The sequence below is a fragment of the Carcharhinus amblyrhynchos genome, chromosome 3 (genome assembly GCF_965287045.1).
Source record: "Carcharhinus amblyrhynchos chromosome 3, sCarAmb.v2.hapA, whole genome shotgun sequence".
Lineage (NCBI taxonomy): Eukaryota > Metazoa > Chordata > Chondrichthyes > Carcharhiniformes > Carcharhinidae > Carcharhinus > Carcharhinus amblyrhynchos.
Genome location: NC_137326.1, coordinates 33,781,585 through 33,797,706, shown reverse-complemented (window position 1 = coordinate 33,797,706; position 16,122 = coordinate 33,781,585). Strand labels below are relative to the sequence as shown.

The 16,122-nt window shown below is 41.3% G+C and overlaps 1 protein-coding gene across 2 annotated transcripts in view; it reads right to left on the bottom strand.

The window, feature by feature from the left end:
- LOC145338627 (receptor-type tyrosine-protein phosphatase gamma-like) overlaps window positions 1–16,122 on the bottom strand; it is a 693,461-nt gene that overhangs the window by 101,152 nt on the left and 576,187 nt on the right. The window lies entirely within an intron of this gene.

Genomic DNA, 16,122 nt, shown 5'->3' with positions numbered 1-16,122 from the left:
TGAGGGAAGAGGTGGATTTAGCAGGTGAGTAGAGCAGCCATAAGGAAAACTGATAGGTACTTTTGCAGATGCAGATGTGACTTCAGGATGGCATGCTGCCCTCCTTGTGCCAGAGTCAAGGATGTCACTGAGCAAAGGCAGACATTGTGAGAGGGGAAAGGTGAAGAGTCAGAGGTCCTATTTCAGTTTTTCAATATTTTAACTTCTTACCCAACCCACCCACCTTCAGCATCACATTGTAGAAAGGATGTCAAGACCTTGACGCAAGTGCAGAAGAAATTTACTAGAATAATGCCAGGGATGTGGGACTTCAATTACTCAGAAGAATGAGAAAGCTGAGAATATTCACCTTAGAGCAATGTAGGTTAAGGGAAGATTTTAAACCTGTTGAAAATCAGGGTTGGTTTTGATAAAATAAACAAAGAAAATCTGTTTTCAGTGGCAAAAGAGAGGGTTATCAGCTGATACAGATTATGAGGCAAATGACAAAAAACAAGAGGCAAATGACAAAAAACAAGTGGCAAGGTTACATTTCTTTATGTTAAGAGATGTAGGCTGAAACTTCCAAACTCCCCAAAGCTGACTGGGGAGGTACATCAAAGATGAGCTGGGGAATCCCTCTCAGACAGGTAAGCATTTACATGGCAATTATCCAGAAGTGAAAACTTCCTCTGTGAAATTACTCTGTGCTGGGAAACATCTGGAAATGCAGTTTAAATCAGGGTTCCACCAAATAATTACTCATAAAATATTAGGAGAAATAAAATCTCTTCTAACTTCTGGGTAACTGTTGTAAAGGCTCAGACCAACCTCATTATAGGACATCCCCTCACACTCCTGACCCCCTCAGGAGACTTCCCCACACCCCAAATCCCACATCTCCACTCCCTCAGCAGACACCCCCAACTAACCATCTCTTCCCGCGGTATTCTCAATCTCTGACTCTGGATGGGATATCACACTGCTGTTTGTGGGAGCATGCTATGTGCAAATTGACTACAGTGTTTCCTACATTACAACAGCGACTGCACTTCAAAAAAGTACTTATTGGCTGTAAAGTGCTTTTGGACAACCAGTGGTTGTGAAAGGCATTTCATAAATATGTGGGTTTTTTTGCTGCCTTTTTGAAGTATAGTAGCTGAACATACTATTTCTGATTTAGCTGCAGGGAGAAGAGCTCCTTGTTGATCGTGGATGATTATTGAATCCTGCCAAAAGTTGTCTGCCTCTGCCCTCTGTAAGCAGCTTTTCTTCTTTATTGCCTCTGCACCATCTCCTTCCGGTACTGCAAGTCCAAGAGGCAATGCAACTATAGCCAACGTCTGGGAGTATAAGAAAATAAGAACATAAGAACCAGGAACTTAAGTAGGCCATCTGGCCTCTTGAGCCTGCTTCGCCATTCAATAAGATCATGGCTGATCTTTTTGTGGACTCAGCTCCAATTATCTGCCTACTCACCATAACCCTTAATTCCTTGATAGTTCAAAAATTTATCTGTCCTTGCCTTAAAAACATTCAGTGAGGTAGCCTCAACTGCTTCACTGGGCAGGGAATTCCACAGATTCACAACCCTTTGTGTGAAGAAGTTCCTCCTCAATTCAGTCCTAAATCTGCTTCCCTTTATTTTGAGGCTATGCCTCCTAGTTCTAGTTTCAACCACCAGTGGAGACAACTTCTCTATTTCTATCTGATCATTCCCTTCATAATCTTATATGTTTCTATAAGATCTCCCCTCATTCTTCTGAATTCCAACGAGTGTAGCCCCAGCCTACTTAGTCTCCCCTCATAAGCCAATCCTTTCAACTCCACAATCAACCTAGTGAACCTCCTCTGCACCCCCTCCAGTGCCAGTATATCCTTTCTCAAGTCAGGAGACCAAAACTGTACACAGTACTCCAGGTGTGGCCTCACCAACACCTATACAACTGCCACATAATCTCACTGTTTTTAAACTCCATCCCTCTAGCAATAAAGGAGGAAATTTCATTTGCATTCTTAATTACCTGCTGCATCTGCAATCCAACTCATTGAGATTCCTGCAGAAGGACACCCAGGTCCCTCCGCACAGCAGCGTGCTGCAATTTTTGACCATTTAAATAATAGTCCATTTTGCTATTATTCCTACCAAAATGGATGATCTCACATTTACCAACATTGTACTCCATCCGTCAGACCGTCGCCCACTCACTTAGATTATCTACATCTTTTTGCAGACTTTCAGTGTCCTCTGTACATTTTGCTCTTTCACCCATCTTAGTGTCATCTGCAAATTTTGACACACTTCATTTAGTCTCCAACTCCAAATTATCTATGTAAATCATAAACAATTGTGGTCCCAACACTGATTCCTGAGGCACACCACTAGTCACTGATTGCCAACCAGAAAAGCACCCCCACTCTTTGCTTTCTGTTAGTTGACCAGTCCTCTATCCATGCTAATACATTACATGTAACACTGTGCACTTTTATCTTATATCGCAATCTTTAGTGCGGCTCCTTGTCAGATGCCTTCTGAAAGTCCAGATACACCACATCCACAGGTTCCCCATTGTCCACTGCATATATAATGTTCTCAAAGAACTCCACCAAATTAGTCAAATATGATCTGCCCTTTGTGAACCCATGCTGCGTCTTACCAATGGGAGAATTTATATCCAGATGTCTCACTATTTCTTCCTTGATGATAGGTTCAAGCTTTTTCCCTACTACAGAAGTTAAACTAACCAGCCTATAGTTACCTGCCTTTTGTCTACCTCCTTTTTTAAACAGTCACATTTGCTGTTTTCCAATCTGCGGGAACCACCCCAGAGTCCAGCGAATTTTGGTAAATTATCACTGGTGCATTTGCTATTTTTGCCTCCATCTCTTTTAGTACCATGGGATGCATTCCATCAGGACCTGGAGACTTGTCTACCTTTAGCCCCCATTAACTTCCCAACACTACCTCTTTCGTGGTAATGATAGTTTCTAGGTTCTCATCTGCCATAGCCTTCCTGTCATCAATTTTTGGCATGTTATTTATGTCTTCCACTGTGAAGACTGACACAAAATACCTGTTCAATGCCTCAGCCATTTTCTCATTTCTAGTTATTACACCCCCCTTCTCATCATATGTGGTGCATTCAGAGAAATTTCAGAAAAACCTAATAGCTTCACAATATCCACCATTTCCTGCTGACTTAACTAACTTTTCAAAACTCCTCCAACAAATCATTCTTCTTCTTCTTCATAGGCAGTCCCTTGGAGTCGAGGATGACTTGCTACCACATTAAAAATAAGTTCTGATTGCGGAGTCCAATGAGTAGCCTACAGTCTCTGTCCCAGGTGGGCAGAGAGTGGTTGGAGGACGGGGTAGGTGGGGTGTGTGGATTGTCACACGCTACTTTGATTGTTGATATTTGGCTTCAGCTTGTCTCGTCAATGAAACTTGAGGTGTTCAGTTCATTCCCAGACACTTTTCCTCCGTTTGTGGTGGTCTTGGACCAGGGATTGCCAGGTGTCAACAGGGATGTTGAACTTTTTCAAGGCAGCTCTGACGGTGTCCTCTGCCCTCCTGGGGCTTGCTTGCCATATCGCAGCTTCAAGTAGAAGGCTAGTTTTAGGTGTCATCTGACAGGCAGGCGGATGATGATCAAGCATGGTCAATGCTTTGGTGTTGGGGATGTTGGCTTAAATGAGAACAATGATTTGCTGCACCTATCCTGACAATAGATTTGCAGGACCTTGCAGACTCAGCTCATGGTCCACAGAGCAATATTGATACCCACGCTGCATATGGCTCAGAGACAATGGATTATGGAGAAACCTGGAGAAGTATGACCAGCACTGCCTCCATAACAAACTAGCATTTCGACTATCTCTCCAGTAGCAAGTAGATAACCAAAAAACTCCAAAGACATGTGGGTTAGCTTGATTGGCCCAGCTAAATTGCCCCTCAGTGTCAGGGGGACTAGGAGGATAAATATGTGGGATTATGGGGATAGGGCTTGGGTGGGATTGTTGTCAGTGCAGGCTTGATGGGTCTATTGACCTCCTTCTGCGTACAGACTCTATGATTCAAAAACAAGATGCATGAGATGCATTTAAATCATGCTGGTGGAGATGGGGTTTGGAGGTGCAGGACTGGTCTTGTGCAGCTGAATGCATGCTCAGCTGTGCATGTCGAAAAGAGGGCATTAACCAGAGTGGTGAGTGTTAATTGTATGTTGATTGTGTTTAACTGTATGCAGGTGGTGGCATTCGCTGTTGTTTTAATTGAGCATACATAAAAAGACGTTTATTGAAACTGTGATGTGGTTGATTTAGGAAATGTATACTTGTGGAGATTAACACTGTAACTAAATGTAAGACTGAGTAAAGATTGGCTCCAACATTATCATTCATCGGCATTTGATAGATTTTGGAAAACAGATGATTGCTCAATAGAGGAATGAATCATGGACTTTCAGGGTTGGTGAAATCCAGATGAGAGATCCCTTGTTTTTATGCTTAAATTGTTACAATGTGTTAGGGCATTACAGAGCTCTTGGTTCTAACTGCTGTTTGATTCTCAAAATTGGATCAAATATCTGCTGTCTTGAAAAAACATCCTGGGAAACAGCCATTTGCTGCAGCCTTGGTGGAACAAGTAAGAAATTCCATGATGACACTAAGTATAAGAGGCACAATGATTGCCTGGTTTTGAAATGCAACTGATACATGACACAGTTGTCAATGGAATAGAGGAGTAATAGAGGCAGAATGAGGATGTAAGTACCTTTAGCAGATCTGGTTATTACAGCAGAATATAGACTTGGAACAGCAACAATAAGTGAATGAATCCCAGGAATGCCCAAAGAAAGTTATTAAGTTCTTCAGGTGTGACTAAAAGCATCATTATGAGCTGAACTGTCCAAAGCAGAGAGGCAGAATCCTCAAAACAATACATGACAAAGAGGATTCTGAGGCAGAAAAGATCAGAACATAAGAACATAAGAAATAGGAGCAGGAGTATTGGTCAAAGGTTTTAGTCCTACGATAAATGTTAATCATGGGCTCTTCTGTCTATGTTGAAGAGTGCCTCCATCTTTCTATGATTCTATGAATAACATGTAGAACAGATTAAGAACATAAGAACATAAGAAATAGGAGCAGGAGTAGGCCATCTAGCCCTTCGAGCCTGCCCCGCCATTCAATAAGATCATGGCTGATCTGTCGTGGCTCAGTTCCACATTCCCGCCCTCTCCCCATAACCCTTAATCCCCTTGCTTATCAAAAACCCATCAACCTGCGTCTTAAAAATATTTAGCGAGGCAGCCTCCACGACTTCAACGGGCAGAGAATTCCAGAGATTCACCACCCTTTGAGTGAAGAAGTTCCTCCTCAACTCCGTTCTAAACCATCCCCCCCCCCCTTATCTTGAGGCTGTGCCCCCTAGTCCTACTGTCCTTTCTGAGCAGGAAGAGTCTCTCCACCTCTATCCTATCCATCCCATTCATCATCTTATACGTCTCAATGAGATCTCCCCTCATTCTTCTAAACTCTAACGAGTACAAGCCTAGTTTATTCAGCCTCTCCTCACAGTTCAACCCCCTCAACTCCGGTATCAGCCTATTAAACCTCCTCTGCACTTCCTCCAAGGCCAAAATATCCTTGCGTAAGTGCGGCGACCAAAACTGCACACAGTACTCCAGCTGCGGCCTCACCAATGCCCTATACAGCTGCAGCAAGACCTCCCTACTTTTATATTCAATCCCCTTCGCTATGAAGGCCAGCATCCCATTAGCCTTCCTGACCACCTGCTGCACCTGCAGGCTGGGTTTTTGCGACTCATGCACAAGGACCCCGAGGTCCCTCTGCACCGTCGCCTGCTGCAGTTTTTCGCCATGTAAGTAATAGTCCTTCCTACCATTATTCCTACCAAAGTGGACCACCTCGCACTTGCCAACATTAAATTCCATTTGCCAGTTCCTGGCCCATTCGCCCAGCCTATCTAGATCCTTCTGCAGACTCTCCACACCCTCCGTGCAATTTGCCGTTCCACCAATCTTGGTGTCATCAGCAAATTTCGACACCACACACTCGGTTCCCTCCTCCAGATCATCTATATAAATGTTAAAGTGTTATCTAGGTTTACTGAGTAGTGAGAATCAATACAAGATTAATTAGTATAAAAATGCTATCTGCGTGATGTTTGGTGATGACATGCATGAGGTCTCCAAAGAAAGTGGTAATTTTCTGTGAAATAGCTGGAGTAAGCCATGTTATCTGTACTAATACACCCTGAAAACCCTCTTAACAGCTGGAATTCTCCAGTGCCACTGGAAGTGAATGGAGTTTTGGCTCGAACGCTAAATTTTCCATTCTTACGTGCAGCGGGAGAGGCATGGACAAGATTGGAGAATCTTGCCCATAGTCTCTAGTGTAATACATATGCTGTTGCACAAATGCAACCTGACATGTAGCATGATAAGGCAATTATATTGTAAAGTCACTGGATCTGCTGTCTACCCAGGCAGGACATTATTGTATCCCTTTAACAAAGCCATGGGTGGAATTTTCCAGCCATTCTCGCCGAATACATCTTCCAGTCCCACTGAAAGCGAGCCCCCTTGGCAGGTTCCCCAGCAGCGTTGTTTGTAAGCATGTGGCTTTGACACGACTGGAAGATCTCATCAGTGGTAAATGGCGAGACGTTTCTGCTGCTGGAAAATCTGCCATGAGAGGGCGGTGGGGTGGCAAAACCCAGCCCATTTGTTTCTGATCACCCTATTTGCTAGAAGTTAAAAACCCTGCTAAAGGATCTAGCTGTGTTTGATGAATTGTATCTGAGGGTGATAGTCAAGATTACCAAAAGTGAGAAATACACAAAAAGTATTGGAACAGACTCCCACTTCCACTGGAATATGATGTTAACAAGTAATTACAAAGAATCTAAAGGTAAGTGATGAAGCCAGAAGTATCTTTGTTCAAAATTTTGTAGATCTTTGCCCAGATTCAGTTTCTCTACAATAACATACAGTGCAGCTAAAGACAAAACCATGGAAAAAGGCATAGGGTCTGGATTTGGAGCACCAGCAAATTTTCTGACTGATGATGGAGGGGAATTTGTCAATGACAACTTTAGAGACATGTGTCTTGGGAAGACTTGAACATTCTGGTCATGAATACTGCAGCTGAAAGTCCTTTCAGCAACAGACTCTGTGAAAGGAATCAGTGGTAATCGATAAAATGCTGCATAAACTCAGAACTGATCAACCAGACAGCAAATTCACAACTGCCTTGGCATGAGTGGTTTATGCAAAGAATTTGCTGCATAGTTAAAGGATACAGTCCCTATTAGCCTGTTTATAGTTGAAATCCTAATTACCTATTGAGCTTTGTGATAGTCCTCCTGCTTGCAAAAATACTACAATTGGTTTGATTCATTTCTGAACATTTGAAAGTTTTACCTGCAGGCTTTCATCAAGTCTGAGGTCTCACAGAAAATTCGGAGAGCTCCGAGACATTGCAAAAGGCCATCTGAAGCAGACTGCAATTCAGGAGATTTAGTATACTATAAAAGATAGGAACATAGGGAGTAAAAAGATCCAGACCAGATAATAGTCATGATGGTAAGAGTACTTACCAAATACGTCAACCAAATTATTCACGATTAATTACAAAATCTCAACACACTGAGCAGCTGATGGCAGTAAATGAAACATTTTGCCTGCCAAATGCTCAGGTATTTTGTGAAGTTCCTGAAAACAGAACTATTATATCTAAAGTGGATTGGCCATAGTGGGCCCGAGTTATATTAATTCCAGAGGGGTGAAGTGATTGGAGGGATGCAACAATTGGCAGATGCAGAAAAAACCAGGACAATGGCCAAGAAGTGAAGTCAATGGACTGGCAGAATAGGGCGCAAGAGTGGGAAGTATTGAAGCACAGCAAAGTACTGATGACGAGTCCAGAAGTGACTCTTGTGCCAGAACACAATCGTACACTGAAGAAAGAGCCCAGTTAAAGAAGGAGATCTTGCAGTTTATAGTCCCCAACAGGCATAAAAGTGCAAGTAGAATCTGTAGTTTAAGAAGGATTACACAATGAAAGAGGCCACAGAATATTCTCTGAAAAAGACTTGAAACAAACGCCCCTAGGGTGGGTGTGAAGATTTATGGGTTGCCAATAAATTTAAGGATAGACTAATTAAGAGGGGTGAGATGAAGGCAATTAGATAGTTCAAGAGAATTTGGAGTTCATTCTGACCTTGGGTCACTGTCTGTGTAAACTTTGCATGTTCTCCCCGTGTCTGCATGGGTTTCCTCTGGGTACTCGAGTTTCCTCCCACAGTCCAAAGATGTGCAGGTTAGGTTAATTGGCCATGCTAAATTGTGCCTTAATGTCAGGGGGTTTAGCTGGGTAAATATGTGCGATTACAACAGTAGGGCCTGGGTGAGGTTGTTGTTGGTGCAGGTTCGATGGGCTGAAAGGTTGCCTTTTGTACTGTAGGGATGTTATCCTGTGATTCTATATCTAGAGAGACATTAGCCATTGAACTAGTTGGACACTCAGTTTAGACAGAATGTTAGTTTTGATATTAAATACAATGATGCAAGACCCTAAAGTAGAAAATGTCCCAAGGGTGAATAAAATATAAAAAAAAATTGAATCTAGATGTATGCATACTTAAGTTCCCATTCCTAGGTGGCCCAAAGAATACAAAACGCCACAATTTCAGTGGTGCTTTTCATGCTAATCTTCCTGATGGATAATCTAGAGCAGCTGGTTTCATAAGAGGTAACCAACTTTATCAGAAAAGTGGCTTGTACTAAAAAAATTCCTTGCAGATGGGACCTCTAAGGGTGAAGTCAGGCTGGTTGCTTGGGGTTTTGAAGAGCAACTATGAAATAATACAGATGTTAGAGCATACTCTCCAAGAAGTGGAAAATAAATAATGAAAATCTTAACTCCAATGGCCACAGATTCATGAAAGTGTAGGTCAGTTGTCTTACAAGTTGTTTTTCTAAAGCATTATACTGTTCAGACAGAGGTGTTTCTGGAACTACCCAAAGAGGCAGCAGGCCTGAATGATGCTTTCCGGGTATGGCATTTTGCAGTGTGATCTACTTTGCTGAAAATAGATTATGCTCAATCTAAAAGCAAATCCCACAATGTTTTATTGGTATCATAAAGGAAAACTTTTAGGCATGTGGATGGTTTCTTAGAGGGTGATATTGTGAAATTTGAGAATTGTGTTATAAGGTTAGAGCAGAATTGGAATTCTGGCTTGTGGAATTGAAATATATTAGTTCCAATATTGAGGAGAGTAGGTCTGGAATGACTTTGTCAAAAATTACTGCCATCTCAATGAATTGTGCTGGGTCACCACTGAAAGGTATATTGCAAGATGGGCAGCATTGTGCTTCACAGTGCTAAGGTCCCGTGTTCAATTCTGACCTTCGGTCACTGTGTAAACTTTGCATGTTCTCCCCATATCTGCATGGGTTTCCTCTGGGCGCTCCAGTTTCCTCCCACAGTCCAAAGATGTGCAGGTTAGGTTAATTGGCCATGCTAAATTGTACCTTAATGTCAGGGGGTTTAGCAGGGTAAATAGGTGGGATTACAACGGTAGGGCCTGAGTGAGGTTGTTGTTGGTGCAGGTTCGATGGCCTGAAAGGTTGCGTTTTGTACTGTAAGGATCTTATCTTATGATTCAATATCTAGAGAGACATTAGCCATTGAACTAGTTGGACACTCAGTTTAGACAGGATTTAGTTTTGATATTAAATACAATTGATGCAAGACTAAAGTAGAAAATGTCCCAAGGGTGAATAATATTAAAAAAATTAAATCTAGATATATGCATACTTAAGTTCCCATTCCCAGGTGGCCCAAAGAATATGAAACTCCACAATTTTAGTGGTGCTTCTCATGCTAATCTTCCTGATGGATAATCTGGAGCAGCTGGTTTCATAATATTTCTTACGGGTGAAAATGGGAGATACCCTTTAGCTTGGGAGGCTAAGAAAATTAAAAGGATTGTTTAAGTAATTTTAGCTGTTGAAACACTGGCTGCTACATAGGCAGTAGATATAAGATTCTATTTGTTAGATATTTTCAATGAAATTCTACACAAGGGCATAAGCGTTTACCACTCCTGCCTCACACTGGCAGGGACCCGGGATTGATTCCCAGCTTGGGTCACTGTCTGTGCGGAGTCCACGTGTTCTTCCTGCGTCTGTGTGGGTTTCCTCCCACAGTCCGAAAGACATGGTTAGATGCATTGACCATACTAAATTTTCCCTCATTGCACCCGAACAGGCGCTGAAGTGTAGCAACTAGGGGATTTTCATAGTAACTTCATTGCAGTCTTAATGTAAGCCTACTTGTGATACCAATAAATAACCATAAAACTTGAAAACTTACTGAAGATAGTAGACCCATTGAATGTTCTGCAGATAATTATTTCATGGTGGGGTAATGTACACTATGAAAAATGTGAGTAAGAAAATGTTTTCGAAAGATACTGGCTTGAAAGAAATGCTGGGGAGAAAGGAAATCTCTAAAATTAAATGGGTTGATGCCAGTCATCAATGGTTTGGTTATTTTCCAAAATGAAATGATTGTACAAAGAATTGTCACAGGTCCTACAGGCGAGGTATCTTGCAATCTAATGCTTTGTATAGAATATGGAGGCTTTTTATTTGCTTTTTAAAAAAATTGCTTATGCTTATTAATTTTACTTTTTACTTAAAGAGAAATAAGGACATTTTTAATTGTATATTAATCATGTTTAATTGTTTGCAGATGGTGGGCATTAACTAGAGTTTCACTTGAGCAGATATAAAGAAGCATTTCTTGAAACTGTGGTGTGTCTGAAATAGGAGGTACATGCTTGTAATGTGTAACTCTTATGAAGAAATAGAGACAGACTCAAATGATAACATTCATTCACTAGTTTTCTGAAACAGCGAGGTCCAAATAGCAGGTTGGGTGTCTAATGAGCTTTAGGCACTGACTGATGTCCCAATCTGCCTACTCTGAATACTTCTGCTGCATGGATGGAATATTTATGCTTTTAGTTTTAAAAACATAGCTTGGGTATGGGTTAGACCAGAGATGGCACCAGGTACCATTTTTTAACTGAAATGGCTCCTGATTTCTGGATATCCTGTTGCAACCATATATGGTACTGCTGAGGCCACAGTTTTGGCCACCCTATCTTGAGGAGGTTACACTTGGCTTAGAGGTGGATCCAACAAAGATTCATTGGACTGATTCCTGGGATGAAAGGCCTGTCCAATAAGGAGAGATGGAGTGAAATGGGCCCCTATTCTGTGGAGTTTTGAAGACTGAGGATGTGATCTCATTGAACCATATAAAAATTTTCGAGTTTGACAAGGTAGATCTGGGAGTATGGAGAGACAACAGGCCTCGCTTGAGCGAGATTAGAAATTCACGCCCGAAGTCAGAGATTTCCATTGTCCGGCCCTCGCCTGCTCCGAATCCGTGGCAGGCGAGGTGGTAGAGTTCCGGCGTATAAGTAGCAGTTACAGTCTCAAGGTAAGACTTCAGCCATTTAAAGCTGAGAAGAAATTTCTTCACTTAGAGATTTGGGAACCTTTCTAATTCTCTACCCCAGAGAGCTGGGGATGCTCAGTCAATCAGTATAATCAAGACAGCAATCAATAGATTCTAGGCACTTAGAGGATCAAAAGATATAAAAATAGGATGAGAAAGTGGAGGTGATGTAATACTTCAGTCATCAGTTTATTGATAGGTGATATTTCTGTTTTTTTCCTTATGCACAAACGTAATTGCTGCAAAGAAGTAAATCACTGTATACTTTTTATTAAGTAGATAAAAATGAGGAGTACTGAAACTGACTAATTCAACTTGCTTAAAATTGTACTCTGTAGGGTAATACAGTGGTTAGCATTGCTGCAACATAGCACTAGGGACCTGGGTTCAATTCCAGCCTCAAGTCATTGTGCAAACTTCGCACAGACAATCTCCCTGTATCTGCAGGGGTTTCTTCCCACAGTCCAAAGATGTGTGGGTTCAGTAGATTGGCCATGCTAAATTGCCTCTTACTGTCAGGGAGATTAGCAGGGTAAATACGTGGGGCAACTGGGATAGGGCCTGGCTGGGACTGTTGTTGGTACAGGATCAACGGACTGAATGACCTCCTTCCGCATTATAAGAATACTATGATTTTATGATATGGTCTCTTCAACCTGGCAGAGAACAAGATCATCCTGTTTTCAGATGGTGGTATCTCCATTTTTAATTCATCCAGAACTTTCCAGGCCATTTGCTGTTTTCATCCTTTCATCACAGGTTGAACTTCTGTCTTTTTATGTGGTGGAGAAAGGGCAAGATGGCTATACTATTCATGCATTTTCAGCAATTCAGTGGTTTTTTTTACTAAACTGGATTTTCTGAAGAGATTATTTAAAGTAATTTGAAAGAAATTACAGCCATTATGGACTGTTCAAAATACTACAGACACCGAGGTTGCGAGCTGTAATAAATGTTCCGTAACTATTCTGCTCGCTGATTCTTGGGACACAAATGCAATTTTATTAATAGTGCTTGCGCACATAACAAGGCTAATAGTTCATTCACTCCTGGTTGGAAACGTTTCTTCCTTCATGCAATACACACATAGAAGGAGTTTGATAAAGGCTCACTGATCATAACATGAAACAATATGTCGAAATTAGACTTGCATGAAACAACACTTACCTCTGCTCACTCATCCCTGTGCACATCTATTTTTCCGTGGAGCTAATTACAAAATGGTTGCTAAGCATCATTTCAACATCAGGGATAATTTTAACCTAACTCGCTCAGTGAGAAACTGACAAGATTAAATTAGCCAGCTGTTTTATATCCAGCTTGATTTCACTCTCCCCCGATTTCAATGGAAGGGATGTAAAACAGACTGCGATTTTGAGCCTGTAAGTTTTCCGGCAGGTGGTTAAAGATTAAGATTATTAAACTAGTGAACTGCTCTACGTGCTGCATTGCTATGGGCCATTGTTTACATTCAATTCTGAATGTTAATGTAGCCAACTTTCAATGCTGGTGTGAAAGTATGACCACATAATGTTATTGTGGGAAGTGTGTACATACATTAACAGTGGCTTGGTGACGCAGCATTTAGCACTGCTATCTTACAACATGAGGGATCCAGGTTCAATTTCGGCCTCCGGTTACAGTGGAGTTTGCATGATTCTCTGTCTGTGTGGTTTTCTCCCACATTCCAAAGATTTGCTGGTTAGGTTGATTGGCCATGCTAAATTGCTTCTTAGTGTCAAGGCAACTGGCAGGGTAAGTAAGTGGGTTTTACAGGGATAGGGCTTGGGTTGGTGCAGGCTTGATGGGATAAATGGCCTCCTTCTGCACTGTATGGATTCTACGATTCTGTATGTTTTAGTGCTTGGCATCCAAAACAAAACAGTTCTAATCTATGGCCACATATAGAACTGCTAAAACCAATTGTGACTGCATTTCTGGTGAGAATGGGGAGGGAAAAACTAATTTTGCTTGGGGTGACAGATTTGCACAGGCTTTCACACCAAATGTTACGTTAAGGTACCAGTGATTACAAAATTGTGATTGCTTTTATCATTGTTATTTATCTTCATTGTTAAGTTAATCTTCTCGTAATAACTACAAAATTCATTTAGTGAAAAGCATTGTGTTAAATATGAAGGACACATTTTTGAAACAGCTCTGTTGCATCTTGAAATGCTGAAGGCTAAAGCATAATTCAGCTGACATTTATGGAACACAAGCAGACTTATAAGCTGAAATTATTTATTGAAGTGTCAAAGAATGGAAGTTTACAAAAGTTCATTCTCAATAATTTTCATTACCCATGGCAAGCCACATTCTTTGTACAAGTCAACAACAGAATAATTCCTGTTTGAAATCAGCCAGATGGAGATAACACAGGACACTGGATTGATTTGCATTTCTCAAAAAATCTATATTGATAGGCAAAAAGAGAGAAACACTTTGTTTAGAAAGAACTCTGAGCTGACTTGTGAAGAAACAATTAAATTGTAAGGGCAGGTACATTTTCCACCTCTTGAAGTTTCCAGAAAATGTTGCTCCCGTTTCCTTGAATTAATTACTGGGAAGACCAAAACCATTGTCTTCTACCACACCACAAATTCCATTCTGTAGCTACTGACTCCAATCCTCTCCTTGGTGACTCTGAGGCTGAACCAGGCTGTTAGCAAATTTACTGTCATATTTAACTCCCATGATGGAACTTCCAACCACAGGTACATCACATGCAATCACAAAGATGCTTATTACCACTTCTGTAACATTGCCCAAGTCCACCCTGCCCCCACTCATTTACTGCTGAAACCTTCATCCGTGCCTTTGTTACAACTAGACTTTATTATTTCAATGAATTCCTGGCCAACCTCCCAAGTTCTAGCCTCCACAATCATGAAATCAACTAAAACTGGGCTGCCCATATAGTAACTCTTATCAAAGCCCATTTGCCTTGGGCTCATTTACCTATGTTGGCTCCAGGTTAAGCAACACTTCACTTTCAAAATTTTCATTCTTGTAATCAAATCACTTGCATCTCTTCTAGTCCTAAAACCTTTCAAGTTTTCAGCGCTCCTCCACTGGTCGCATCCATGAACTCAATCATTCCATTGTTGGAATATGTGCCTTCAACTGCCTAGAAACTAAACTCTGGAATTTCTTCCCTAAGCTTCTCACCTCTGTCTTTCTTTAAGAAACTCTTTAAAATATACCTTTCTGACCAAGGTCTTTGTTATCAATCCTACCATCCACTTGTGGAGTACCCTGTCAAGTTATGATTGATGGCACTCCTGTAAAGTGGTTATGGATATTTTACTATAATACAGGCAGCATATAAATACAGACTGTTGTTGTTGAATGGGCTTATCATGGGTGAATGAGAGGTAGTGTCTCATAGTGACTACAAAACAAGGTTGGCATATTTTCAGCCCCTTAATGCTGATGCTCCAGCCAATCTCCATTTTCATAAGGGTATTCCACTGGGCGTACAGAAACATGCCCTATTTCAAACAATAGGCCCCAAGTCAAAGTCCTGCGATTCAAAGGATTCCAGCTGAGCGGAGCTGATCAAAGCATGAACTGCCCATTTTCCAACCAGCTTTTCTGGCAATAGACCCAAAATGACCCAAGACAGGCAAGTTTTAAAATATTCTTCTGTTGTTGAGGAAACCAACAGAAATCTGCTCAGGAGTTAGCTTGCTGCTGGCTAGGTGGCACCAAATAGTGCATAGGCCAGAATCCAGCAAGCTATACTGGGTTGCCTGCTCAGACATTTGGGTCTATTTAAATAAGACCTGGCCTCAAAATGGCCCTGGCCACTTTACCACAAGAAATATTGGACAGGCAGCCAATAAATTGAAATCTACCCCTATCTGAGAATGTAAATACACGTTGTACCATTTCATAGTAGAATAGTGCACGAACATAACTAATTTGAAGTAGCTGGACATTCTTAATTGTAGATTTGGCTTGCAATTATATGAGAAAAGCCATTTTCTAACATAAGTACTACTAAACTTACATTAATCACACGACATTTATACAATGCATTATCTTCCCAGAAAAAAAATTATTTTTATGTAATTGTTCCATCGCTTTCACTCATGAATATTACATGCAATGTGCCAAAGTAATACTGAAAATCTAAGTTTTCTGGACAAAATAGTTGATAGTACAAACCGTATCACCTAGTTTATTTTAAAGGACATTTGGAATAAGCACAAATTAATCAACTACCAAGAGTGTCTTCATACTCATTAGCAAAGGAACAAGTAATCGACACTTCTGGAGATAATGCTGCAGCTGTATAAGACCCTGGTCAGACCCCACTTGGAGTACTGTGCTCAGTTCTGGTTGCCTCTTTACAGGAAGGATGTGGAAGCCATTGAAAGGGTGCAGAGGAGGTTTACAAGGATGTTGCCTGGATTGGGTGGCATGCTTTATGAGGACAGGTTGAGGGAGCTTGGTCTTTTCTCCTTGGAGAGGCGAAGGACGAGAGGTGGCCTGATAGAGGTGTATAAGATGTTGAGAGGTTTTGATCGGGTGGATTCTCAGAGGCTTTTTCCCAGAGCTGAAACGGCTGCC